This window comes from Sapajus apella, unplaced genomic scaffold (assembly GCF_009761245.1).
Source record: "Sapajus apella isolate SASKATOON/1434 unplaced genomic scaffold, GSC_monkey_1.0 scaffold24, whole genome shotgun sequence".
Taxonomy (NCBI): Eukaryota; Metazoa; Chordata; class Mammalia; order Primates; family Cebidae; genus Sapajus; species Sapajus apella.
The window spans coordinates 18863721-18891113 of NW_022436964.1; the positions used below are offsets into that span (position 1 = coordinate 18863721).

The 27393-nt window shown below is 39.3% G+C and overlaps 1 long non-coding RNA gene across 2 annotated transcripts in view; it reads right to left on the reverse strand.

The window, feature by feature from the left end:
• The window catches only part of LOC116559852, a 106698-nt gene that overhangs the window by 34674 nt on the left and 44631 nt on the right, over nt 1-27393 (reverse strand). For both annotated transcript variants that reach the window (XR_004272656.1, XR_004272657.1), the window contains exons 2-5: nt 19307-19460; nt 17428-17553; nt 16278-16371; nt 3004-3124 (exon numbers count right to left, since the gene is read on the reverse strand). This is a non-coding gene — a long non-coding RNA (uncharacterized LOC116559852). The remainder of the gene's footprint in view (nt 1-3003; nt 3125-16277; nt 16372-17427; nt 17554-19306; nt 19461-27393) is intronic.

Genomic DNA, 27393 nt, shown 5'->3' on the forward strand with positions numbered 1-27393 from the left:
CATTCGTGTGCACATGTCTTTATAGAATTATTTATAATCCTTTAGGTATATAGCCAATAATGGATTGCTGGGTCAAATGGTATTTCTGATTCTAGATCCTTGAGGAAACACCACACTGTCTTCCACAATGGATGAATTCATTTATACTCCCACCAACAATACAAAGCATTCCTATTTCTCTGCATCCTCTCCAGCATCTCGTTTCCTGACTATTTAGTGACCGCCATTGCAACTGGCATGAGATGGTATCTCACTGTGGTTCTGATTTACATTTCTCTAATGACCAGTAATGATGAGCCTTTTTTCATGTTTGTTGGCTGCAAAAATTCCTTCTTTTGAGAAGTGTCTGTTCATATCCTTCACCCACTTTTTGATTGGGTTATTTGTTTCTTTCTTGTAAATTTGTTTAAGTTCCTTATAGATTCTGAATATTAGCCCTTTGTCAGATGGATAGATTGCAAAAATGTTCTCCCATTCTGTAGGCTGCCTGTTCACTCTGATGATAGTTTCTTTTGCTGTGCAGAAGCTCTTTAGTTTAATTAGGTCCCATTTGTCAATTTTGGCTTTTGTTACCACTGCTTTTGGTGCTTTAGTCATGAAGTTTTTGCCCATGCCTATGTCCTGAATGGTATTGCCTAGGGTTTCTTCTCGGGTTTTCATGCTTTTAGGTCTTATGTTTAAGTCTTTAATTCATCTTGAGTTAATTTCCATATAAGGTATAAGGAAAGGGTCCAGTTTCCATTTTCTGCATATGGCTAGCCCATTTTCCCAACACCATTTGTTAAAGAGGAAATCCTTTTCCTATTGCTTATTTTTGTCAGGTTTGTCAAAGATTAGATGGTTTTGGATGTGCAGCATTATTTCTGAGGCCTCTGTTTTGTTCTGTTGGTCTATATCTCTGTTTTGGTACCAGAACCATGCTGTTTGGGTTACTGTAGCCTTGTACTATAGTTTGAAGTCAGGTAGTGTGATGCCTCCAGCTTTGTTTTGCTTAATATTGTCTTGGCTATGTGGGCTCTTTTTTGGTTCCATATGAAATTTAAACTAGTTTTTTCTAATTCTGTAAACAAAGTCAATGGTAGTTTCATGGGGACAGTATTGAATCTATAAATTACTTTGGGCAGTAAGGCCATTTTCATGATATTGATTTTTCCTAACCATGAGCATGGAACTTTTTTCAATTTTTTTCTGTCCTCTTTTATTTCCTTGAGCAATGGTTTGTGGCTTTCCTTGAAGAGGTCCTTCATATCCCTTATAAGTTGAATTCCTAGGTATTTTATTCTCTTTGTAGCAATTATGAACGGGAGTTTGCTCATGATTTGGTTCTCTGTTTGTCTATTGTTGGTGTATAGGAATGCTTGTGATTTTTGCACATTAATTTTGTATCCTGAGACTTTGCTGAAGTTGCTTATCAGCTTAAGGAGATTTTGGGCTGAGATGATGGGGTTTTCTAAATATACAATCAAGTCATCTGCAAACAGAGACAATTTGACTTCCTCTCTTCCTACTTGAATACCCTATAAATTTTATAAATGCCTTCTGTGTTGATCTTGCTGGGAGCTGCAGACCAGAGCTGTTCCTATTCGGCCATCTTGCCCACGTCGCAGGCATTGCTATTTTTTTTTAAGCTTCCCAGATAATTCCAATGTGTGGCCAAGGGTAAGAATCACTGCCTTGGAGGCAGCTGGGAATAGAAACAAGAACATAGATTTCAAAGTCAAGCAGCCCTTCGTTCAAATTCATGGTCCATATTTCAAGCCATTTGAAATACGAGGGCTTCAGTTTCATGTTCAGAAAATGGAAGATTAAAAAGCTTACTTAGGGTGTTTTGTCAAAGCAACCCATTTTGGAAGAACTCAATATAAGGATGAGCCTGTTGCGGAAGAATTTCACCTGACAAGAAACCCAAATGGCACTCAGAGGGTTGGAGGAACACAGTTTCCCTCCAGTGGGCCCAGAAGGGTTCATAACCAAAGGTTTGGACCCTGGCCTGGAACAGCACATAGCTTTTATAGGTTGGGGCAGGGGGAGTAACTAAAGGTTTTAGGCAACGTGGCAGTTTCTCCAGGGACTTCCTAGTTAGCAAGCAGGAAGCAAGCATACAGAAGCAGATAATGGCGGTTAGTCAGGCAATTAGGCGATTCTGTACAAACTTTCCACTTCAAGCCTGCAACAACTAACCAGTCAAGACAAGTTCTCCTTCCTCTACTTTGAGTGCTTTTTTGACTGTTTTCTTAGTGTACTCTGCTTTGACTAAATATTATGAAAGATTGGCATAGTTATTACTATGAAATATCTCTCCATAGATGCATGAACACACAAAATGAGTTACAATCCAGCATTTTGATTCTCCTGGAAAATGTCTGCATAGATTAAAGAAATAAGACTGTTTGACTTTTTTTTTTTTTTTTTTTTTTTTAGAAGGCAGTGATTCATGTTAGGCCCAGGGGGCTTAACTGGTCTATTTTTGGTAATGATTTGAGGAAGGAAATAATCTGACTGTATCAAAACATTAATAGGAAAATAAGATGCAAATAACACAAATAAATGATTTTTAAAAATAAGGATGAAGAAAGTATGTGCTTTTTAAAATAAGGCAAACGGCCAAATGTCCAGGAAGGACATATTTGAAGCAATGATAGATTGCCATGTCTATAGCTCTGTATTTTTTTGTTTCAACCATTATTTTAGCACACATTTACATAAAGGAAATTATTAGGTAAAAAATACAATTTAAAGACTTTTGTATAAATGTTGTCTTGCTTTCTAAAAACTCATCCTTTGTTCTATAGTGTAAAAAAAAATACATCTACAAGCAAGCAAACAATAATAAAACAAAAAGTCAGAAAAGGCAAAAAGAGGACTAACATTTATCAAGTTAGTTGCTCCAGGTTTCAGGCTAGGAATTACATACGTTTAAGTTACTTAATCCTGTGACAAATTTAATACCATTCTCACTTCATGAAATCTTGGAAAAGGTAAATAACTTGCCATGAGGCATACCTTTACCATGGCACGGCCAGGATGCTTCCCAACTGTGACGCTTCCTTACGCTGGCTCTTCCAAATCCAGGCATTCCATTCCCGTTGCAGGACTCATTTTGCTCTAGTGCTCTGACTCATTTCTGAAAAGGAAAAAGTGTGGGGTCACAAAAATATCCTCAAAGTTTCTAGATATCTTATTTTTTCATTTTTATTTTTAATAGGGATTGCCTATTGAAATAATGCAATTTTGGACACTTAAAACTTTTAACTTTGGTTTTAACTTTGGTTAAAAGCACACTAATAAAATTCTCAGTGATTTCTTTTTGCTTTTTTATTTTTAAAGCTTTATTTTTAAAATTTTAGATTTAGGGGGTTACATGGGTATATTATGTGATGCTGAGGTTTTGGTTTCTAATGATCCCCAAGTAGCGAACCTAGTACCCAATAGGTAGTATTTCAGCCTTTGTTCCTCTCCTTCCCCTACTGCACTTTTGGAATTCTCACTGGAGATTCTATACTTTTATAAACCAAATCTTAAAAATCTTAAATCCTGCTTATTTTCCTGTATGGATATCCAAAGAATTCTGGTTCTAATCTTAGCATTTATGAGAGGAAAGAAATCTGTCATTTCTTACAGGACACAGGCAGGCACACTTTCACAATGATGCCCCAAGACAGTAAACTCCTGTTCCATCTCCCCAGGTGTCATTAGTGAATCCCAGAGGCCTCCATTCTGCTTTCAAATCATCTGCCAGCCCAGCAGCAATGGCCATAATGAGACTCAGCCACAGCATAAGATACACTGGCTTCTCACAGGAGAACAGGACCGGGCCTACCTGTGATTCTCCCTCTGCCACAAGCATTAAGCCCAGCCAAATTCCTCACAACAAAACTGAGGGCAAAACTCAAACGAAAATATAAGGAGGTCAGAACTGGTCACAGAAAGCATGGAAGAAGGCAGTTAAAAGTTGCCATTTTCCAGCTTCCCTTACGACAGATACTTTTGTGCATAACCCCTCTTCATTTCCCTGAGGAGAGGTGACAGACACAGACCAACAGCGTGGAAGACACAGGTTAAGAAAGGAACTGTTAGAGAACTCACAGCAGCTAGCAGGTGTGAAGCAATGCAGGAGAAATTAAAGATACTCTAAGAGAAAACCACCCTCTGTCATGTAAACTAAGAGGTAATGGGGAATTGGTGACGTAAATTTTATGACATTTTATTCACAGTAGTTCTGAATGGCATTCCCCTCATGCTCATGCTGGCAGTTCCAGGTGGAGTGATTTGAAAGTCCTTTGTCTAGGCTCTCATGGTCTATCTTGAAAGCCAGAAATTTAGCTCTGTCCACCTATTCAGAGTTACTCGTGTTCTCCAAAACTTTCACGCCAGACGACTTATAAGATCCTAAAACACATACTAGAATGCCCAGGTTTTTGTTTCTAATTTATAATGTCTTTAATTGAATAGAACAGAATTTTCTATTAGTCAAAACACTCACATCAGGATACTCTCCTAATAGCAGTTAGCTCTTACTGTGTAACAACCATGCAAAACTCAGAGACTTTGTTTTGTGTTTCAATGGATGCAAATCAGAGACTTAAAACAAGTAATCATTTGTTTTTTTCCTCATGTATCTAAGATCAGCTAGAAAGTTCCGACAACCTGGGCCAGGCTCAGTTAATCTCTCCTGGGCTTTCTCAGGCCTTTATGGTTAGCCAGTGGTTGGATTACAGGCTGGCTGATCAAAGAAGGCCCCACACACATGTCTGGTGTTGTCTGGCCATCAACCCGAGTAACAGGAGTCAACAGGCCTCATTTCTCATCACTGAACAGGTTGGCCTGAGTGTGACCCCATGGGGTTATGCAGGGTTCAGAAAGAAAGAGAGAAAAGAGATGAAGAGCTAAGCTGTCAAGGCCTCTTGATGACTAGGCTTAGAACGGACACATTATTGTTAGTTTCTCCATCTTGGAAAGGGGCTGGGTAAAGTGAGGATGAGACCTACTGGGCTGCATTCCCAGGTTAGGCATCCTTAGTCAAAGGATGCTATAGAAAGTTGGCAGGACTTGTACCACAAGATGCAGGTCATAAAGGCCTTGCTGATGAAACAGGATGTGGTCAGATGCCACAAAAACTCACCAAAACCAAGATGGGGATGAAAGTAACCTCTGGTCATTGTCACTGCTCATTATACTTTAATTATAATGTGTTGGCACGCTGAAAGACACTCCCATTAGTGCCATCACAGTTTACAAATGCCCTGACAATGTCTGAGTTACCCTATATAGTCTAAAAGGGAAAGGAACCTTTAGTTCCAGCAATTGCCTGCCCCTTTCTTGGAAAACTCATGAATAATCCACTCCTTGTTTAGCATATAATCAAGAAATAACCATAAATTTACTCAGTCAAGCAGCCTATGCCACTGCTCTGCCTATGGAGTGGCCATTCTTTTCTTTCTTAATAAACTTGCTTTCATTTTACGGACTCACCTCAAATTCTTTCTTGCACAAAATCCAAGAACCCTCTTTTGGAGTCTGGATTGGGACCCCTTTCTGGTAACACCATCACTTCCCCCACATTCTATTGGCCAAAACCAATTATAAGGCTAGCCTAGGTTCAAGGGGGTGAAGAAATAGTTTCTACCCTTTGAGGGGATGAGTTGCAAAGTCATATTGCATGTGGGCCTGGATACCGGGAGGGAAATGGTTATAGCTATTTAGGCATCAATCTACCACATGGAACTGAATTAACAAGCAGAGATTGCTTGATGAATATAAAATCAAATACAACTGAATGATGCTCAGGGATTATATCAACCAAATGTCAAAAGAACTTAATGAGCTACACTTGCTCCAAAACTGGAATGTACTAGAATACCAGACACACACACACACACGTGCGCACGCACACACACACACACACACACACACACACTCTCTCTCTCTCCTCACACACACACACACACGCACACACATATACACACTCTCCCTCTCTCTCTCCCCCTCTCTCCCCCCCCCCCCCCCCCCCACACACACCCTACACGTCCATTTGGAGATAATCTCTCAGGGTGGATTCCTTCTGCAGATGTCTGCCCCTAAACTCTTCTGTTATGCATTGCTTTTTACTGGTTTTACTCTTAGGGTAATACCTGTTCCCACATAGTAGATTTACTTTCTGTGATCTCTATATCAATGACTATATTTGTTTTTTAGTCAGTTATGGCTACTGAAATTGTTTCAGGAAGAGAGGAGGAAGACATTCTCTCCTTATCTACCACCTGTCTCCTCAGGAGTATAATGACAGTGGCACTCTTGGAATCTGGAAAAAGAATCCTTCTTTTTTCTTTCATTCATTATGACTATGATCAGGAATTCCTGGCCCGATCAAATGGAAGAGCCCAACCTCTGAGACTGCACACCTAGGAATGTTTCCTAAACTAATTTGAAACTGAAACCTGGTTATTTTGTGGAAATTCGAGGACCCCAAACTCTGTTAGAATAAATTAACATTTTGGTTTTCCATATTGCTTTAGAATGACTCATGCTGTAGAAATTAGTTTTCTAGGTCGCTATTTCATTACACAGTGCCCTCCTTATAAGAGCCCAAGGGAAAAATTTCACTCTGATCTCAGAATGGGAAATGCGTGCTGCTTTCTAGTACTTAGAATGGTTTTGTTGTGGCTCTTATTACAGATAACAAGGATCATGGACATAAGGGCATTTCCTTCTTTGCATTTCCTGCTGGACAACTTAGCACCAAACCTGAGACCCATTTCTAGCTGACTGACAGGTCTTTTTGGTGTGAATTTTAGATGTTAACCTTGCACTGGCTTTGCCTTATCTTTCTTATTTCTGTATACACTCAGTTCTGCTTCTTCATTCAAATAATTTTATATTTATATTCTTCTACTTAAGATATTTATTAGGCAGCCTTAAGTGTCTTTGGAACCTCAAAGAAAATAAATACATTAATTAAATATATAAATACCAGTATCACAAGAGAAGCCAGAGTTTAGTTTTTTGAATTTTTTAAAAAAATTCTCTGCTGTCATCTATTTTGGTGGAACCCTTATGTTTTGAATTCAGATACTGAAGCTGAGTTAATCTAACCCTTCTCAATGGTTTATTATAATCTTTAGTCCAACAAGATCTCTATCATTTTATTTTTCCTTTATCCCACTCTGATTCCTGTTGCCCCAAGGCAATTATTCCAACAATGTCCTTTTGTTAGTAAGTGCTCTTATAAGTCATATGGTTTTATATATGCATGGGCCTTAACTATATGCAAATGTCATTGTTATCTACCTCAACCTGTTTCTTTTTTCATCCAGCTTTCTGCTGAATAGTGTGAATTGAATGCATTTTGTCTCTCTACTCCTCAAACTGTCTCCAGTTGCCCACCACCAAGAATATCTTGTGAGGATCAGCCTTACACACAGGGAGGACACTTTAGAGAATGGAAGGGTGATATTAATAATTACGCTATGACAGCAGTTGTACACTATGACGGTCCCAGGCAAGTTAGGTGCCTCATCACCTTATTCCTATAGGACCCTTGGAAACTTTGGGATAATTTTTTTGTGATATGGTTTGGATGTGTCCCCACCAAAATCTCATCTTGAATTGTAGTTTCCATAATCCCCATATATCATGGAGGGACCTGGTGGGAGGTAATTGAATCATGAGGGCAGGTTTTCCCATGCTCTCATGATAATGAATAAGGTTTTTCCATATTCTCGTGATAGTGAGTAAGTCTCACAAGATCTGATAGTTTCATAAAGGGCAGTTCCCCTACACATGCTCTCCTGCCTGCCACCAAGTAAGATGTGCCTTTGCTCCTCTTTCACTTCCCGCCATGATTGTGAGGCCTCCCAGCCATGTGGAACTATGAGTCCATTAAACTTCTCTTCTTTATAAATTATCCAGTCTGGGGTATATCTTTATTAGCAACATGAGAACAGACCAATACACTTTGTGATATACATATTCAGGAATGGATTTGGCTTGCCAGGTCAGAAAATATATATAGGTCCAATCTGCCCTTACCACTAGAGTCCTCTGCAGAATTTCTATACCAGTCTACAATCCCAGCAGCAGTGTGTAAGCATTACCATGGTCCCTGGTAACACATGGCATTATCCAGCTTCCTACCACCACACCCAGCTAACACATGGCATTATTCAGCTTCCTACCACCACATCCCTGCTAACACATGGCATTATCCAGCTTCCTACCACCACATCCCTGCTAACACATGGCATTATCCAGCTTCATAATTTCTACCAATCTAATACATGTAAAGGAATATCTCATTGTTAATTTATTTTACATTTTTCTGTCAAAAATGTTTGAGCATCTCTTTACATTTTTGCTAGCTTTTTGTATTTTCTCTGCTCTAAACTTTAACTCTTTGTTACCTTTGCTCATTTTCACTGATTTGTCAAGAGATGAAACTTTTTCTACAGTGAGTACATACTTCCATGTAAATGGCACATAGCAAGCATAACTATACTTTCTTGAAGAACTAGATCACAAGATGATGATATAAATAACAATCCTGGAATTATAAGATGCTACAGACTACACCTACAATCCCAACACATTGGGAAGCTGAGGTGGATAGATCACTTGAGGTCAGAGGTTCGAGACCAGCCTGGCCAACATGGTGAAACCCTGTCTCTACTAAAAATACAAAAATTAGCTGGGTGTGGTGGCAAACGCTTGTAATCCCAGCTACTCGGGCAGCTGAGGCAGGAGAATCACTTGAACCCAGGAGGCAGAGGTTGTAGTAAGCTGAGATCACACCACTGTACTCTAGCCTGGGTGACAGAGCAAGACTCTGTCTCAAAAATAAATAAATAAAGATGCCATAGCATCTAGAGTTAAATGGATACCAACCAATCAACATCTAGGAACACATTTAGCCATCTGTAACTTTCTCTTAAGATAAAATGGAAGATGCCCAGCTGCACGATCTACTAGGTAATATAACCTGGCTGTCTTTCCAGAAAAGTATTCACTGAGTCGACAGCTAAGGAAACCACATTCCAGATAATTTTGTTAGACTCTAGCAATTTTTTTTTAATTGCAGCTGTCACTGTCATCTGTCTTGGCAGCATCTTCCAAAGCAGCACAAAAAATACATGGGTACTGCCAGTCAACTTTTTTTTCTTTTATATAATTCACCCTACTTAAGGATATGAGGGATGATTATCTTGCATCATTTGAAAGTTTGATTGGGGCTGGGTGTGGTGGCTCACACCATAACCTCAGCACTTTAGGAGACTGAGGCAGGTGGATCACTCCAGGTCAGGAGTTTGAGACCAGCCTGGCCAACATGGTGAAAACCTGTCTCTACTAAAACTATAATAATTAGCTGGGCATGGTGAAAGACACCTGTAATCCCAGTTACTTGGGAGGATGAGGCAGGAGAATCGTGTGAACCTGAAAGGCAGAAGCTGCAGTGAGCTGTTATCATGCCACTGTACTCCAGCCTGGTTGACAGAGCGAGACTGTCTCAAAAACATAAACAAAACAAAACAAAACAAAAAAGAGTTTGGTTGGGACTTCATGGGGTGGGGGAGTAGGTTTACTTGAAAACCCATAAATTTTTTTATCCTCAGGGAAAATAATACTTGTAAGAAGATGATACTGGAACAGAGATGGAAAATAAGCTTTATTGCACATAATACCAATCAAACTGACAATGGTTGCCCAGAATATTATGTTGAGAAAAATCCAGTAGCTGAAAGAAAGCCAAGATGGATTAGTAATGTCTGTCACAGTCCTGGTGTGGGGTGTGGGTATGTATGCCATGTATTTGTTATTTCTACCTAAATATACCCTCACTCTGTCTTTAACGTTTGACCATGAAAAAAAATTCTGGCATAGGTATCCTTCAGCATTTCATCTTGAATGTTATGAAATTGAAAGCTCAGTATATTATTTACAGGATAAAGAAAAATGCTTCATGATATCACCTCTTCATTTTTTTTTCTGGGAAATGCTTAATTAACAGTATAAGTCAATGACTATGAAGCACTGAATAATTTCTCTGTGCCTGGCACTGATGTGAGCACTTCATATCTATTAACTCATTTAAACTATACAGAATACCTATTTAACAGACAAGGCCACCAAGGCCCAAAGAGTTATTAAGCACCTTTTTAAGGTGCCAGTAAATGAGGATTCAAACTCAGAAGACTGACACTGTAATTATTGCTCTTAAACATTACATCATGTTGATGCCTATAAACACTATATGATAAAGAATGAATGCTGTTTTTAAGAGTAGCTACTAATGAAAATGGTTCCCAATCCCCAGGCACTTGGGTATTGAGCGGGTACTCAGGTTCTAAGCTCATGATACTGATATGAAAATTAAAAAGAAAATATGTAGAACTAATTAGGAAAAAAATGTTGCTTATCAACCCATTTGTTTCTATAATGTTCAGAATGTTTATTTTATCATTCCCTGTGATGAGGTTTCTAAAGATTTTATTTAATCCTCAGGATCATCCTACGAAGTAATTATTCCATTAAATGAATGAGGAAATGGAGGCAAGAGAAGTAACTTGCCCCCAGATCACACACCTGATGAATGATGAAGCCAAGATCCCAAGCTAGGTGGTCTGACTCTAGAACCCAAATATAGTCTTTTCCTTCCTTCCTTCCTTCCTTCCTTTCTTCCTTCCTTCCTTCCTTCCCTCCCTCCCTCTTTCCTTTCCTTTTTCCTTTCATTTCCTTTCCTTTCCTTTCTTCTTTCCATCTTTCCTTCTTTTTTTGATGGAGTTTTGCTCTCATTGCCCAGGCTAAAGTGCAGTGGCACCATCTTGGCTCACTGCAACCTCTGCTTCCTGGATTCCAGTGATTCTCCTGCCTCAGTCTCCTGAATAGCTGGAATTATAGGCACGTACCACCAAGCCTGGCTAATTTTTTCATTTTTAGTAGAGACGGGGTTTCACCACATTGGCCAGCTGGTCTCGAACTCTTGACCTCAGATGATCTACCTGCCTTGGCCTCCCAAAGTGCTGGGATTATAGGGGTAAGCCACCACACCTGGCCCAAACCCAAGTCTTAAAACCACACTGTTACTCTCTACTCAAAATTTACAAAGCTTTACCTTAAATTTACTCTGGTTTAGATACAGGTGAGTATCTAAAACTCACTTCCATTGCTTACTTCACTGGCTAGTTGGAAGCATCAAAACTTGCTGTGCAATACTTGGAATGCTTATAAAAATCAATCAGTTATATCATTTCTATAAAACAGTTCAGGATAATGACTGTTCATAAATCAGGTATTTCTTCCCCTGGAAAAGTCACTGAATTCTTCAAGTTTATGACTTCTACTTTTTAAAAAAAACTTGTTTTCTAATATGATGACCTCCTCTGATAGCACCAAGTCCCCTAGAGGAAACTATACGTAGCTCAAATACCTGTGTTGCCCTTATAACCCTTTTGCTTCTGCAATTAACAATGGGCCAGAGATAATGGGACAAACCTAAGATTTTTCCAATGGGTGCAAGTTTGTATGGATCCCAAAGGATGGTTTCAGGGATGGTGCTAATTATTTTGCTGCTTGTAATTATCTTACCAGCAACTGATATAATCCCAAACATTAATCCTGTGAATCTGTAGAGAACTAGCTGATTTTCCAGAGCTAGTAAAAGCAGAGGCAACAGTTGAACCCAGCTCTGTCTGGTATCCAAACCTAGGCTTTTCTCACCACTTCAACTGACTCAAGACAGTGTTTATCTGATCTGTTATGGAGATGCCTATGTAGGAGTTTCCCACAATTCTTCTATAGGTGTCCTTAGCTATTGGAGCCTCAGAAAATGCATTTTAATGCCACATCTCTCTCCCACTTAGTATTGTGAATGCTTCCTGAAAGAGCCCGTTCTCTCAGCAGCTGGTGATATTTGATTTGATTAACGCCCTGGGACCTATCACCAGACTTAAAGATGATGCCTAATTAATTGCTTCCGTTAAAGAGCTGGCACTTTCTGCATTTGGTTCACACTTCTAGCCTCAATCATGTTTTCATTTCAGCAATAATATTTACATGATTAGCAAATAGTCAGTTCATACTCTGGTGTGGACCTAAGCTGTGTGTGGGACTTCCCAAAGCAGATGTCCTTGACAGGTGTAGAGAAATAGGCTTTTTTTTCATAGCAAGAGCAACAAGCAAGATCTTCTGCTCATTTATCAATGAAGTTATGTTTGGATCAACAAATATTAACTGAGTACTGACCTATTCTAAGTGCCAGTCATTATATTTCCAAGGCCTCCATACACTCTCACTAAATAGTCACATTAGATTTAACTCAGTTTTGTTACCCTTTTTTATTTCTTTCATTATTTATTAATTTTAATGATATTTATTTATTTAGATGGATAGATTAGGAAAAGGCATTCTACATTAGACATTCAAAGTTTTAATAGGAATTTGCAAAGATCTCTCAAGATATTTTCATGTAAAAGTCAAAAATATGTAGCCTTAATGATACTACAATTAAGCAGGTTTGTGATATTCAATGACCCCTAAGATGTGAATGGAGGTTGAAGAAGCACAGAGAGTTTCACTCCAAAACATGGCTCCCTGATACAATGAATATTATGAATTGAAAACCCTTTGAAATCAACAGGCCTTGGAAGAGACTTTGTCTTCATAAGGATTGGATGGAACCACAAGATGAACAATTGCTTTTCCTTTCTTTCCCTGTAATCTTATCATCTATTTCAAGAAAGGAGAGGAAGAACGTAACCAGACCAGCCCTAACCTTTTTACAAAACAATGCCTGTCTCTCTGTTCATTCAACTTCCAAAGAGAACCACAAGTCACTCTCTGTTCACCACCCAACCCCTCTGCAATCCACTCATTCTCCCACGTCTCATTTTTTCCAGTAATCATCTAATGCCCTCAACAGAATTACCTATATTCTTCATCTTCCCCCTTGCCTCTAAGAGGAGGTTATATAAGTGTTTGGACCCCACTGGGAAATTGGGGAATCACTCTGATTCTCTCTGTGTGCATGGTTAAATAAATTTGTATGGTTTTTCTCTTATTAATCTGTCTTACTGTAAGTTGATTTTTCAGTGCACTCTATGAGGGCAAGGGGGAAGCTTCCCCTTTGCCCCAACAAGGTCAAATTGGAAAGAAGCAAAGTGCCACAGGGCTATTCTATGCAATATTTTAACATTAATAATTTGGATAATTATATAGAAAAGCAAGATTATATCTTCTAGTAACAGGAATTTGGAAGGGAGAAGCCAGCATTTTGGATAACAAAGTTCTTGACAGACTGAACAAAGGGCTAAATCACAATGTCATGAAATTTATTAGGAACAAATGCCAAAAAACCACCAGCACAAGTACTAGATGGGGAAGATGTGGCTTCATGGCCCCAAGGGTGGAAAAGACTTGCGAATTGCATCTATACGAGACAAGCTTATATGAGACAATGGTGTGATGTGTGAATCAAGTCCCTAACGCATCTGTTTGGCTGCACTTGTAGTGTACCAAGGCTTAGGATGGTAAGAACTCTGCTCTCACTTTTGCTAGTCAGCCCACTCTTAGATATTACATTCTGTTCGATTGTAGGTAGGCTAACCAAATATAACATTCTAATAAGGACACGTTTGAGAATGAAATTGTTGCTAGTAATAATTAAGCTCAGAAAATAGGCATAAACTAAGACTCCTGGACACATGGGAACGATAGTAGCTAGTTACAAAAGATGTAGAAAAATTGGAGGATATTTGGAGAAGAGGCTCAAGGAAAGGAAGGATCTCAAAGAAACAGACTATGATAAAATGAAAGGGGCGTTCAGCCTGGAGAAGAGTAGCCTGAGGTTTATAAGAAATTTGGGTTTTTTTGAGCTATTCAAAGGCAACATGTGGAAGAGAGATGGGAACTGTGAATTATGGGTCTTGAAGTACAGAGAAAATTATAGCTTCTCAGGGGTAGTGCAGCTCAAGAGGAAGGGAACAAAAAGCTGACCTCCAACCCTAGATGTTACCATTTTATAAAACAAATTTGGAGTACTTAAAAGACACCAAATCTCCAAACCACATTCCCACCCCAATTCCAATTAAATGATGATTATTTTCTGCTGTTCTAACTGTCCCCAGGATGGACCCTATGAAAGACGTTTTGAAAGTCAGCCTAGTTACATCCATCAGTTCCTGTTCACATGCTTACTTATGTCTTCAAAAAAATCCAATAAAATAATTCTTTCTTAATGAAACCCAGCCATTTTTCTTTTAAAAATATTATTTCATTGTCTAAATATACGGTGGTTCTTCTCTCTTTTTAAGGTCTTGATAGCTGGCCTTTATGGAAGTTACACACTCAGGTTTGTGATTCACTGGGTCCCTTCTACAGTTTCACATATGCCTTTTTGAGGGAACTATTTGGACTTGAGAATCTTCTTCAATATTTTCATCTGTAAAGACCAATGCAAATATCATGTTATACTGAAACTAAGACACTAGTGGTTGTAAGATGAACCACTATTATGTGCCAGTAAGAAAGAATAAAATGCTGCCAATTAAACTTTATTCCCAACTTCTTCATAAGTAGAGTATCCAACTCCTCTTAGTCACTTTTCAACTCAGAATTGGCATATTTGTTTCTATTTTTTATGTGATATTGGTATCCATGTCATCAAGAGCACTGAGAATGCAGCATTTTATTTACAAAATACTCTACTATTATCTTTGAGTTTTCTTCTAAGCAACTAACATTTGATCTAGAAGCTTTGATGTTGTTACTTTTTTAATCTATCAGTAGATGACAACAGTAGATTTAATTTTTTTTAGTCAATCAGGATTTGCTTTTTGTTAGTTTGTTGACGGAAACTTTGAGGGGTTGACCAGTTATGCCATCGTGACTAACAGCAAAATTTATACTGCATGGGAATGACACGACATCCCAATGGCACCAGGCCAACAGATGTCTGGGATGTTAAAATGTAAAATATGGCTGTATTAGATTTGACAAGATACAGTAACTCCTTTGGCATATCTGCCTTCTTGTCCTAGGTGATACCCCTACCTGATAATCTGAGCACTGCTTTTCTAGCTGGCTGGGATAACCTTTATTAGCTTTTTTTTTTTACTTTACTTTTTTTTTTTTTTTAGTATCTTCTCAAATGTTCTACTGGGTTGTCCTTATTTCTATATTATGTACAACCTACTCTACTTTGATAATATTCCTAATCTTGTCATTTCAGCTCATTTTCCATTTTATGATCATCAACTAATAGAAAACACCACAAAAATGAAAAGGCAAACCAAGATTTCACATCTCAAAAGAAGACACTTCATCTCTCACTGTTTTTAAGAAGAGCTATACAGCTTTATGGTAAAGAGACAGTTCTTAACCATAGCTGTGAAGAAAAATAATTTGTGGCGATACTTAAAAAGCAGATTACAGTGGGATAACATAAGACCCACTGACTCTGACTCTTGGAATAAAGGGTGAGGCTTTCAAAGAAGCAGGCACTCGTATCTTTCAAAAAGTTCCACAGATTAATGTGACGAGTCATCTAAGTTGCAAACCTCAGGAAGAGAAGGAAACCAGGCATTTTCCAGTTCATCTAGGGACAACTCTATTGCCACATACTAACATAAATTTGAAACAAAGAGGCCTTAAGTCTAAGTGAGCTGCAGAAAACAATCCACATGGACAGATCATGATTGTATTCAAACCATGATATTCACACCATCCTGTACTCAACATGATTCAGCTAAGGGCTGTGAAGGACACTGTGATGATCAGACATGGTAATGGGCATGGTGAGAGCATAGGCAGAAAACAAAGGATGAGATTTCCTTCTTCCAATATCCCAACATCCCAACTGATGCCTGGTCTGAAGAAACAGAGAAAGCGATCTTTTCCTCCCTTCTCCAGCCATAGCTTTCCAGGGCCATTTCAGGGGCAAGATGACCTAGAGCATAATTAAGAAATAGTTCCATGAATATGGAACGTCCTTCAGCCTTAGAGTAGAGGGTGCTACTAATGAGGGCTTACGCTTGGAAAAGATTCAAATCCCTGAACCAAAAGGCTCAAAAGGCCGGTTTACGGCTGTGACAGAGTTCTGACATCCTCTCCTAATCATCTCCATTTTTAGCAAAGGTTCTACTGAATTTTAGATAGACATTAAGTTCCCCCACATTGTCTGGGTAAAGCAGATCATTGGTGATCCTACTCTTAGCTCTATTGCCTTTTAATTGTGGCAGGGAATTCAGAATGCAGCACCCACTCCAAAGCCCAGATCTCCTCTTGCTCACCTTTAGATCCAGGGACCTCTTGCCTATGATCATGGAAGAGTGTAAGACTGATTGGCTCCTGTAACTTCTTTTCCTTCGGGGCCTAAAGCAGAGGCTGGAAGCAAGAACACCAGAAGCAAAAATCATTGCAAATCAGTGCTGATGGCTGAAATAAATATTTATGCTATCATTTTACTTTCGCTACTACGTACTGAACACACACTGTTTGCCAGGCCCTTTATATACAGTCTCATTTATTCCTCACCACAACCTATGTAGACATCGTTGTTCACCCCATTTTACAAAGAGAAAACAGACTCAAGCTAAGCAACACCCCCAAGGTCACAGAACAAGTAAGCACTGGAATTAATTAACAAGATCCAGGAATTAATCTCAGCTCTGATTCCAAAGTCAAAAGTCTCTCAAACATTGGAGGTATTTGAAAAGCAGTGAGGAAAAAATAATATCTATTGGTGGATGGATATCAGGATGAGTAGATGGACAGATATGACAACACAAACATAATAGTGAGTATATTATAGAAGCTAGGAGGTCATTACGTGGGTGTACAATAAACAGTTCTTTAAACTGTTTTGTATGTTTGAAAGAAATTAAAGTTAGGGATAAAGAAGGAAAGTAGTAAGGAATTCAAAGACGTTACCAGTTAAACATTCTTAGAAGCATCTGTCTCATTTTTCACTAATTATGTGTTTTAGAATTTTAAGTTAATTTAGTTTGACAAGTACGTGTTAAGGCTTTATTATGTAAAAGGCACCAAAATACCTGCCAGTCTAGGATGCTAAATTCATGGGAGGTCCTGAAGGTGCACGAGATGGAGCTCATCTGGGGTTTACAAACTACCAGCTGACACTATCATGACCAAAAGCCTGCAATACAAGGCTGACTTGATAATGGGCTATCATGAACTTGTGAGGTGCTGAAGGAGCATGAGGCTGGAAAATAATAGCTGAGAGGTTTGCAGAAGTGTCAGGGAACAGACAGAGTTGAAATTGTGCCATAGAAACTGGGGAAAATGTCAAAAGGACAGGAAGAGGAGCAGTATCTGAAGTAGGAGCACTGGAGCAAAGGCACAGAGGTGGGAGGGTGAAGAACGTACAGGAAAAGAACAGATTGTTGGAAAAGAAGGAAGGAAGCGCTGGGCATTACCCACCAAAATGTGGAACCAACTTTCACCAAAGGAAATGTTTCACAATTATTAGAATTCTCTCAGATTTCACTTTGTTGAGCCTTCGTTTACTTGTCAGTAAAGCAGGAATCCTATCTGGTCTCACAGACACTGTTTGAAGGATTAAACGAGGGAAAGTGGTGAAAGTTCCTGGACAGTGCCAGCCACATGGTCAGCACTCACTAAGCAATGCAAGCTAAGCTATCCCCATGAACCTGGGGCTGCACGTAATCTAACTACATAGCAATAGTCAAGATTTATGTTAGACTGTAACACAAATCTTGAATCGTGAATCGTGTTACAGTTCTAAATTCCAGAAAGGAAGAGCCAAATTGTTTTGTCAGGTATGACTGATTTTTTTAGTAATTTATTGATTGAGTGACTGGTTCTACTTTTGGGTTCAGAACTCAATCAACAAACTCAATTGTACAAGAAGTAAAACTTTATTTTTCTGTAACCGCTTATCTATTTTAAGCCTATCTTCAGGGTTAGAACCTAATTTCCCTCAATTCTGCACCCTCACCCTTTACCCTGGGTTATAGGGGTGTTACACTGTACCAGGGCAATAGGTGGAGGGAATTATCTCTTTCTCTGTGTGATGCTATCTCAGCACCAGCCTTGGCTAATATGACCTTGTTCCCGGTGGGTCTTCCCCACTGAGCTGTTCCCCAGCACGAGACTCCTTCAGACGAGGTACATTTTCTCTCAGCTGTTGCCAAGCCCCTTGTTGGCACAGGACATTTTATTGTACCTCTTTCAGGCCACAGGGGCACCAGAAAACTCTGTGGGTCTTTCATTACTATTCTGATGGGACTTTTGAGCACAGAAGACTCATTCTAACACTTGTGAGCCGTGCTGGGGTACACTCAGTTCTCTGAGGCTGGCTCAGATCATCTGTCTCCTGGACACCACTCAGCCATTTCTTTTCTGAGGTTTTGCAGTCTTCTTGAGCTCTGCTTGGAGGTGATGACAACCCCAATCCATCTTCAACTCTGTCACCCACAACCTTGTCCTCTGGGGAGCAGGGTGTAGAGTCTTTTTCTCAGAGGAGCAAGGAGCCACCAGCATCTAAGAGCTGTCTCTGCTTCCCCTTCCCCCTCTGCCTTCCCTTCCCACCTCCCCACCTCCCCACCAGCATGTAACAGCTCCCTTTTCTTCCCAGCTGGAGCACTGTCCTCACAACACACCTGGAAAACTCTAGGTTTTACAAGGGCTGGGAAGCCTTGCATCAATTCAGCCTAGTGTCTCTATCCCAAGTGACTTCAGGGTCCTGACTTTGGAAAATCAAAAGCCTATTTTTCCTGCCCTCTGGTGAAACTTCTTTTTCCTGGTAAAATAAATGATACCTAAGTGGGCTTGAGGGAGGAAGCAGAGGCAACAGGAGCTGCTGGAAGAGGAAAATCAGTTAATAGATTTAAAATATTATTTTGCCAGTGTTCTCCTCATCCCTTTAAATTGACTTCATCCCTTGAGCCAGGTGGGACATTTTTCCTCCTAGGTCTTATGTCTCAGAATTTCAGTTCCAGGTGACCTGCTGTAGACCGGGCTGGCATGACCCTAGGTGGCCCTAATACTTAAAGAAGATGAATCACACTTCTTGAAAGCTGCCTCAGTCTTAGAGTTATGGCTGGCTTCCTGGAGGTTTCTTCAAGAAATTCAGCCGATGACTCCCCAAGCTGCTAATCACCAAAGTGCATGATACTTTAGAAATAACACTTGATTTGTATTAGCTGTATGGCTGGTGTACCTGCTGCGTAGTCTTTGAAAAATTATAACACAAGATCCTTTAGCTGGGACTATGTGTTTCAAAAGCTTCACATGCTAATAATCACAACAGGGAATTAAGCATTTCTCATACTGTGACCTGTTCATGCGCAGCTTCTTTCTTGCCTTGCTGGTGGGATTTCTGCTCCTCCTCATCCTTTAAGGCGTGTCGTTAGCTTGATATTGGAGTCATTTATTTGGGTTCAGTTACCCTCTCTGGTTCATATGATAGTCTTCTACATCAAGCTCAGGGCCTGAAAGAGAAGTAACTTGTCAGTTAAAAAAAAGGCTCAAAACCAAAGATCAAGATGTTTGAGGGAAAAAAAAAAAAAAAACCAACAACATTAACTTGGTTCTTCACTAATTACTTACCCCAAACAAGACCCTGAAGAGTTTCATTTCTAAAACATAACTCTCTTTATTAAGAAGACGCCAGTTGAAGTCAATAAGTACCCATAGGGCCTATCTCTCACCATGAAACTGTACCGGTAAGGGGCAGAAAAGTCTCTCTCCATTAAGCACCAAGAAACTTTCATTGTCACAATTAAAGTCCTCTCTTGTGGCCACGGATTTATCAGCAAACTTGTTTGTAATGATGATCTTATGAACGGTGTTTGGGAAAAATAAATCACTTCCTCTTGCTAACAAATTGCTCTAATTGCTTCACAACGGCAGAATTTCTGCTGAAATGAACCTTCCCTGGGCCAATAATAATATTCCCAGAGAAAAATGAGAGAAGTGAGGGGCTGAAGTGGGATGGGGCCCATATTTCCAGCATCTGCAGGGAAACAGCAACATACGGCTTCATCACCTTGCCTATATTCTTCGACAATCCCTAGAAGAGATGCTGACCTCACATGAGCTGAGTTTTTGTACATCTTCACCCATTCAAAGAGTTATATATTAATTATTCAGTTGAACTTTTATTATTTAATCAACAATTATATAAATGCCCAAGATTTGGTGTTTTATCAATGACCACCTTTGTCTTCTTACTTCCGTACAAATCACACAGAAATTTCTCTCCCAGCATGCTCCCTCAAAATAAAGCATATGCTTAAAAAAAATCACCTCACCAGACTTTTTCCAAGAAGCACATACAGTACTTTTTATTCAAAGCAACATGCAGACCTGTGAAACATTTTTTGTTTTACCTTCCCAGAAGACTTCAATAAAGCAAAGGGAACTCATACGCCTCACCCCGTCTGCCTGACTTAAAGTAGTATGAGGCAAGATTCATCCACATGTAGAGTTAAACAATGAAATTTTCCAAGTATATACATGCTGTGAGAATCAATAACCTCTTCTCAAACCAGCAAATTGGTTTCAAGTACTCGGTTCACTGGTTATATACAACATCCACAATAAGAGGCCACCTCCCGAGCGAAAGGGAAGGTGAAGATGAATTCTTGAAAAGCTTCTGTAGAAATAACATAGTTCAATTAAGGTTGTAGAATATACCCAAATGAAAAATATAAGAATATTCACATGAAGAAAATTAATCTAGTGCTCAGAAGACCAGAATATATGTACTCCAGGGGCGGGAACCAGGAAATATAGATAAAAGTTGCTTTTTGAGATCTTTCTTGCCATAAGCCTGAATGCTTCATGCTCCCAAAGTATCCAATTATGGAAACATAAATTACCTCATCCTCAGTTTCACTTTAAAACACAATAAACAGGTTACATTTTCAAGTACTATTAAGTTGCTTATACAAATTTAAAGTCATGAGCATGACTTCAGGATCTGTGCTTTCTACGTCAAAGTGCTCCTCTTTGTTGGAATTTTAACAATAAAGTTTTCTTCAGAGTACTGTGTAGTATATCATTTCATGAAAATAACTCATGGCATAATTTGATATTTTCTGGATCTTAGATTTCTCTTAATTTTGCAGTCAGGCTATTCTTTCTAAAATAAAACTGGTACTATTTAGAATGGTTTGCATGAAGCAATTGGTGTTTCTCCTGAGCTATGTTCTGGGAATATTTGTCAGAAAATCTGGCCATTGAAAGTAGAATTGTCTGTGTCCTTCATTCCCAGGCAAATAACCTGTGTTTTATCTTTTCTGCCTTCCTTCCTTCTCATTCCCTGAGGCCATCCACCCTTCCCTCAGCAATGCATGTGTGCCATCAAACTGCCTTTCCTCACATGCTCTCAGAGGGCTTCTGCACCAATCCTTCTGCCCTTAGAATCTTCTTTTCTTTTCTTCCTCTTGACATGGAATGTTAACACAGAAATTCTTGCACAAAATATGGCTACCTTTATAGTCTAGATAAAAGAAAAATCTTCCTCTATCATGGTAACTTGTATTTTCTTTCTTTTAAAAAAAATTTGGGGGGCTTGTTTGTTGTTTGCTAGGTTTTCTTTTTTCCAGTTCTGGGATACATGTGCAGGGTACGCAGGTTTGTTACATAGGTAAATGTGCGCCATGGTGGTTTGCTGCATCTATTAGCCCATCACCTAGGTATTAAGCCCAGCATGCGTTAGCTATTTTTCCTGATGCCCTCCCTCCTGCTGTCATGCCACAACAGGCCCTGGTGTGTGTTGTTCCCCTCCCTGTGGCCATGTGCTATCATTCAGCCCTCACTTATAAGTGAGAAAATATGGTGTTTGGTTTTCTGTTCCAGTGTTAGTTTGCTGAGGATGATGGCTTCCAGCCCTATCTATGTCCCTGCAAAGGACATGATCTCATTCCTTTTTATGGCTGCGAAGTATTCCATGGTGTACATGTACCACATTATTTTTATCCAGTCTATCATTGATGGGCATTTTGGTTGGTTAACGGGATCTAATTAAATGGCTTCAATGATGGGCAATTTGGGTTGATTCCACGTCTTTGCTACTGTGACTAGTGCTGCAGTGAACATATGTGTGAATGTATCTTCATAACAGAATGATTTATATTCCTTTGCGTATATACCTATTAACGGGATTGCTGGGTCAAATGGTATTTCTGGTTCTAGATCTTTGAGGAATTGCCACGCTGTTTTCCACAGTGGTTGAACTAATTTACATTCCCACCAACAGTGTAAAAGCATTCCTATTTCCTTGCAACCTCACCAGCATCTGTTGTTTCTCGACTTTTAATAATCACCACTCTGACTGGTGTGAGATGGTATCCCATTGTGGTTTTGATTTGCATTTCTCTAATGATCAGTGTTGTTGAGCTTTTTTCATATTTGTTGGTTGCATAAATGTCTTATTTTAAGAATTGTCTGTTCATGTCCTTTGCCCACTTTTTAATGGGGTTGTTCGTTTCTTTCTTGTAAATTTGTTTAAGTTTCTTGTTGACTCTGGATATTAGACCTTTGTCAGATGGGTAGATTGGAAAAAATTTCTCCCATTCTGCAGGATGTCTGTTCACTCTGATGACAGAAGCTCTTTAGTTTAATTAGATCCCATTTGTCAAATTTTTGCTTTTGGTGCAATTGCTTTCAGCAATTTTGTCATAAAATCTTTGCCAGCGCCTATATCCTGAATTATATTGCCTTGATTTTCTTCTAGGATTTTTATAGTTTTGAGTTTTACATTTAAGTCTTTAATCCATCTTGAATTAATTTTTGTATAAGGTGTAAGGAAGGGGTCCAGTTTCAATTTTCTGCATGTGGCTAGCCAGTTCTCCCAGCACCATCTGTTAAATAATGAATCCTTTCCCTATTGCTTGTTTTTGCCAGGTTTGTGAAAGATCAGATGGCTGTAGATGTGGGGTCTTACTTCTGAGATCTCTATCCTATTCCACTGGTGTATGTGTCTGTTTTTGTACCAGTACCATGCTGTTTTGGTTACTGTACCCTGTAGTACAGTTTCAAGTCAGGTAGTGTGATGCCAGCTTTGTTCTTTTTGCTTAAAATTGTCTTGGCTATACAGGCTCTTTTTTGGTTCCATATAAACTTTTAAAGTAATTTTTTTCTAATTCTGTGAAGAATGTCAGTGGTAGTTTAATGGGAATAGAATTGAATCTATAAATTACTTTGGGCAGTGTTTTCTGCTGAAGCGCACGTACTTTCAAAGTGACATATACAGAAGAAAAGGAAAAGGGACCTATCCTAGCCAACCACATCACAGTGCTCATGAGCAACTTCTTCCTTTGAATGGTCCCTGGGCTCTCCTCCATTCGCATCACTCTGGCCCATCACACATTCACTACTAGAATTGCAAACCTCAGAACATGACTTGATGGCATCTTTCATCCATGGAGCTCTGGGAATTGCTAGTAATTGGAATTCTCATTCCCTTCATACCCTCCAAGTTCTTCTCAAAGGTCACAGGGGCTTAGTAAATTTGGGGGCTTAAAAGTATTCTTTTGGGGACATCATCCATTCAACAGGTCTTTATGGATTGACCTAGAAGTACTACTAACACTAATTATATTTTATTTACTGATAACCTTATTCCACTATTTGTTAAAGCAATTTTAGCATTATTAATAGGATTGTTGATGACAAGCCTAGCACCTAAGAAAAACTGTGAGTTAGAACCAACTGAATTATACACTTAATCTTTGATAAAGAGTATTTAATTTGAAGCCTCCTCCTTGTCTATTTGCTTGCTTTTCATACTTTTTACCTTTCTGTATATTTATTTATTCAACAAATATTTGATGATCCCCTGCTATGCATTCTGTTAGGTGCTGTGACTTAAACAATAGGCTAAAGCAGAGAGCTCCTGCCCTTGTGCAGCTTCTAGTCTAGTCTAGTAGACAGACAACCAAATACGGAGGGAGATGGGAATAAAACTGCTACAATAACAAATGCCAAAAAGGATGGGTACACAGTGCTGTGCTAGGAACAATCAGTCTAGTCAGAGCGGCCAAAGAAAGCTGAGTAAAGGTGGCAGAAAAGAATGTTCCAGGGGGAAGAACATGTGCAAAAGTCCCACAGCAAAGACAGCTTGGCAAGACAAGGGTCTGAGGAGAAGTTGATGTTGGCTGGGTGCGGTGGCTCATGCACATAATCCCAGCACTTTGGGAGGCCAAAGTGGGTGGATTGCTTGAGCCAAAGAGTTCAAGGCTAGCCTTGGCAACATAGTGAGATTCTATCTCTACCAAAAAAAAAGAAATTAGCCAAGCATGGTGGCACACGCCTGTGGTCCCAGCTACTTAAGAAGCTAAGGTGAGAAAATTGCTTGATTCTGGGAAGTTGAGGCTGCAGTGGGCCATGATCACACCAGCCTGGGCGACAGAGAGACCCTGTCTAAAAAGAAAAAAGAAAGCTGATGTCAGGAACATATACAAGCAGAGGCGTAGGGTGCATGATGAAGCTGCAAAGGCTCTACTTTATGGGGCTTTGTGAGGAAGATGGAAGGAAGTCACTAAAATTACCTGAAAAACTTTTGACAGGATCAGTTAGGAATTTTAGATCGCTCTGTAGTCACAGTGCTAAGAACCACTGGGTGGCAAGAATAGCTGCTAGTCATCTACATCTGGAAGGCCATTGCTGGAGTTGTCACGAGAAATAAGGGCCACTTAGACCAAAGTGGATGGAGACAGACCCAAGATAATGGTAGATGGGGAAACTCGCAGGATCTGGTGGTGGGTGGGATGAGAGGGCTGAAGCTCAGGAAGCACGGCCAAATGATGCTTAGGTTTCTGATGGATCCTAGTTTTACTATTTGGTCCTTTGCTCTGTCATTGGCTGTTGCCTATGGGTTTTAAGCATGAATTGTTTTTTCCTTCATGCTCCTACTTCATCTTGAAGGAAATATTCCCTATGGCTTCAAACCTAACAATACAGAGAGTACCTCAGCATTAGTCCACCAATTTCCCCAAATAAGATTCCCAACTGATTTCTGTTTATAATTCTCAAGTAAGTTTGATCTTTCTTCCACATATATTATTTCTGTCTAGTATAATTTCCTTCATTAAAGTGGGAAATTTGAAAGTGTGATATAGCGGTAAAAGATTTTTCGTTACAAATCATTGAAGCCAACTTGAACCAACTTTGACACTAAAGAGAATTTGTTATAAGAATATGAGAGTGTCTCATGCAATCCAATGCAGAAATGCAAGCAAAACTTAGGAGTAGGATGGAATCCCTCAGATTCTCTCTCCATATTATCTGCTTTTCTCTGTATGGAGACTTCAGTCTCATCTTGGAAAGCCGGCCTTCTCCACACTTTAATCCACAAGATGGCCCCATAATAGCTCCTGTGTTTATATGCTCTGGGTTTAGCCACAAAGACTGACCAGTAGTTCCTGTGTCTCAAGAACGGAAATTTAGCCTGGCTATGGGTCAGGTGTTCAACCCTCATCACTTAACTTTGTCCAGGGGTGAGTGGATACATGAGTTCAAGGAAGAACTAGCCAACACCAATTCTGAGTTTTCAGAGAAGGGAGAATTGTTATAAACTTGGCAGACACCCCACTTGAAGAAGGAGGGAAACAATAGCTCCTTTGCTTCAATGAACATGCACTAAGCACCAACTGTGCTCCAGGGCCAGACTAGGCTTGTGAATACAAAAACAAGTGAAAAAATTCTACTTTCAAGGAATGTAACATGCGGCACTGACTGTGACACGTGTTAAGCAAGGCTCATTCTTACCGCCTCATTGCCAGTGCGGGGAAGAGGGAATGAAAAGTAGTACAGAGCATGAAAGTAGCTAACAAAGGCCTGAGAAAGCCGTCCAAAGCAAGTATCAATAATAAGCAAAAGTGAAGAAGTGGGAACCACAAGAAGTGCTGGAAGTTTGGGCGGCTAAGCTGACAAGAGTGGAGTGTGAAGATGATGTGGGGAAAAATGAGGCTGAAAATTCATACAGGAGCCTTCACTGAGGATTTGTAAGTGAGGAGGAGGGATGAGTGAAGAACAAAGAGAATAGATACAAACAGGCCAGGCAATAGAAAGATCCCTTCCAGACTTGTGGCTTGATTACCAGGTAGTTAACTTGCAGGCTGTACGTTTTCAATTTTTCCCAGTGCGTGGCATGCCGGTCACTTTGCAGATTCAGTTGTGTTTAATCTTTCCTTTTCAAACAAGGCAGAAAAAAAGCTACATAGTTAATACAGTACCTTTGACCTACAAAAAAGAAAAGTTCATATTGTTTCCTTCCGCCTCCTTATCCAGCACAATTTCCCTTCCATCTTTTATCCTCTCAAGATCTTCGTTTCCTTTTATAAGCTTACATCCAGATTAGCTCCCTCTCTTGAAAGCTTTCATCTCCTTTTCAATTTCTCTTATTTTTGGCCTCACCAGATTTTATTTCTGCATTTTCAGTTCTCACTAGATCTCTATTCATTTCTATGAGCATTGACGTTCATTTTAAATGCCTACAACATTTTAAATCAATAGTATTATTTTTCAGTTTTCCATTGCTCTCTCAATATGATCCCAAAGTACAGAACAAGAGATATTAAGCCAATTTTAATTGAATAATAATTTAAGCATCATTCTTAAAAAAACACTTTTAGAATTCACTCCTCTTTTCTTAGAATATTTCCCCATAGGGATGAAAAGTAGTTCTTAGGGGGCAAAATATCTTAAATATCACAATGGTTTGTAATCCTCCAATCCTTAACCCTATCCAACCGCATAAACAGATATATAGCATACCTGTTGTATAAAATTCCATGGAAAGAGGAGACAATTTTTTTAAGTCTAAAAGGTCTCCTTAGTGGGGCAATAATAAAAAGAAATAGAAAAAGTTAAGAAAACAGATTTAGCTCTAACCTATACTTAACGTAGTATATCAATTTACAAAAGTTAAATGCAATCTTTTGTTTGATCTCTAAAAACACCGAGGTGAACTGGTTACTACTAACATCTTTTCCACACATGTAGATTGATTACCAGAAAGGTAACTTCCTACTTGTATGACTTTGATGGAAAATCCCCCTCCATCTATGATAGCATAAAATACATATTTCTTTAAAGCCAGATTCTCAACTTCAGAAGTACTGTTATCTCAGGAAAGACAAATCTCTGTTGAGAGGGTGCGTCCTGTGCACTATAGGATGTTTAGCAGAATCCCTAGCCTCTACCAGTAGATGCTCATAGGAACTTGCCAACTCCAACAGATGGGACAACCAAAAATGTCTCCGCACATTGCCAAATGTCCCCCAGGCAGTGGGGTGGAAGAAATCACTCCTGATTCAGAACCACTGATTTACAGCCTACTTAAAAGAAATTACTGTTTTTAAATTCATATGCATTTCATAATACCAAGAAGTTACTTAGCATTTACTATATACC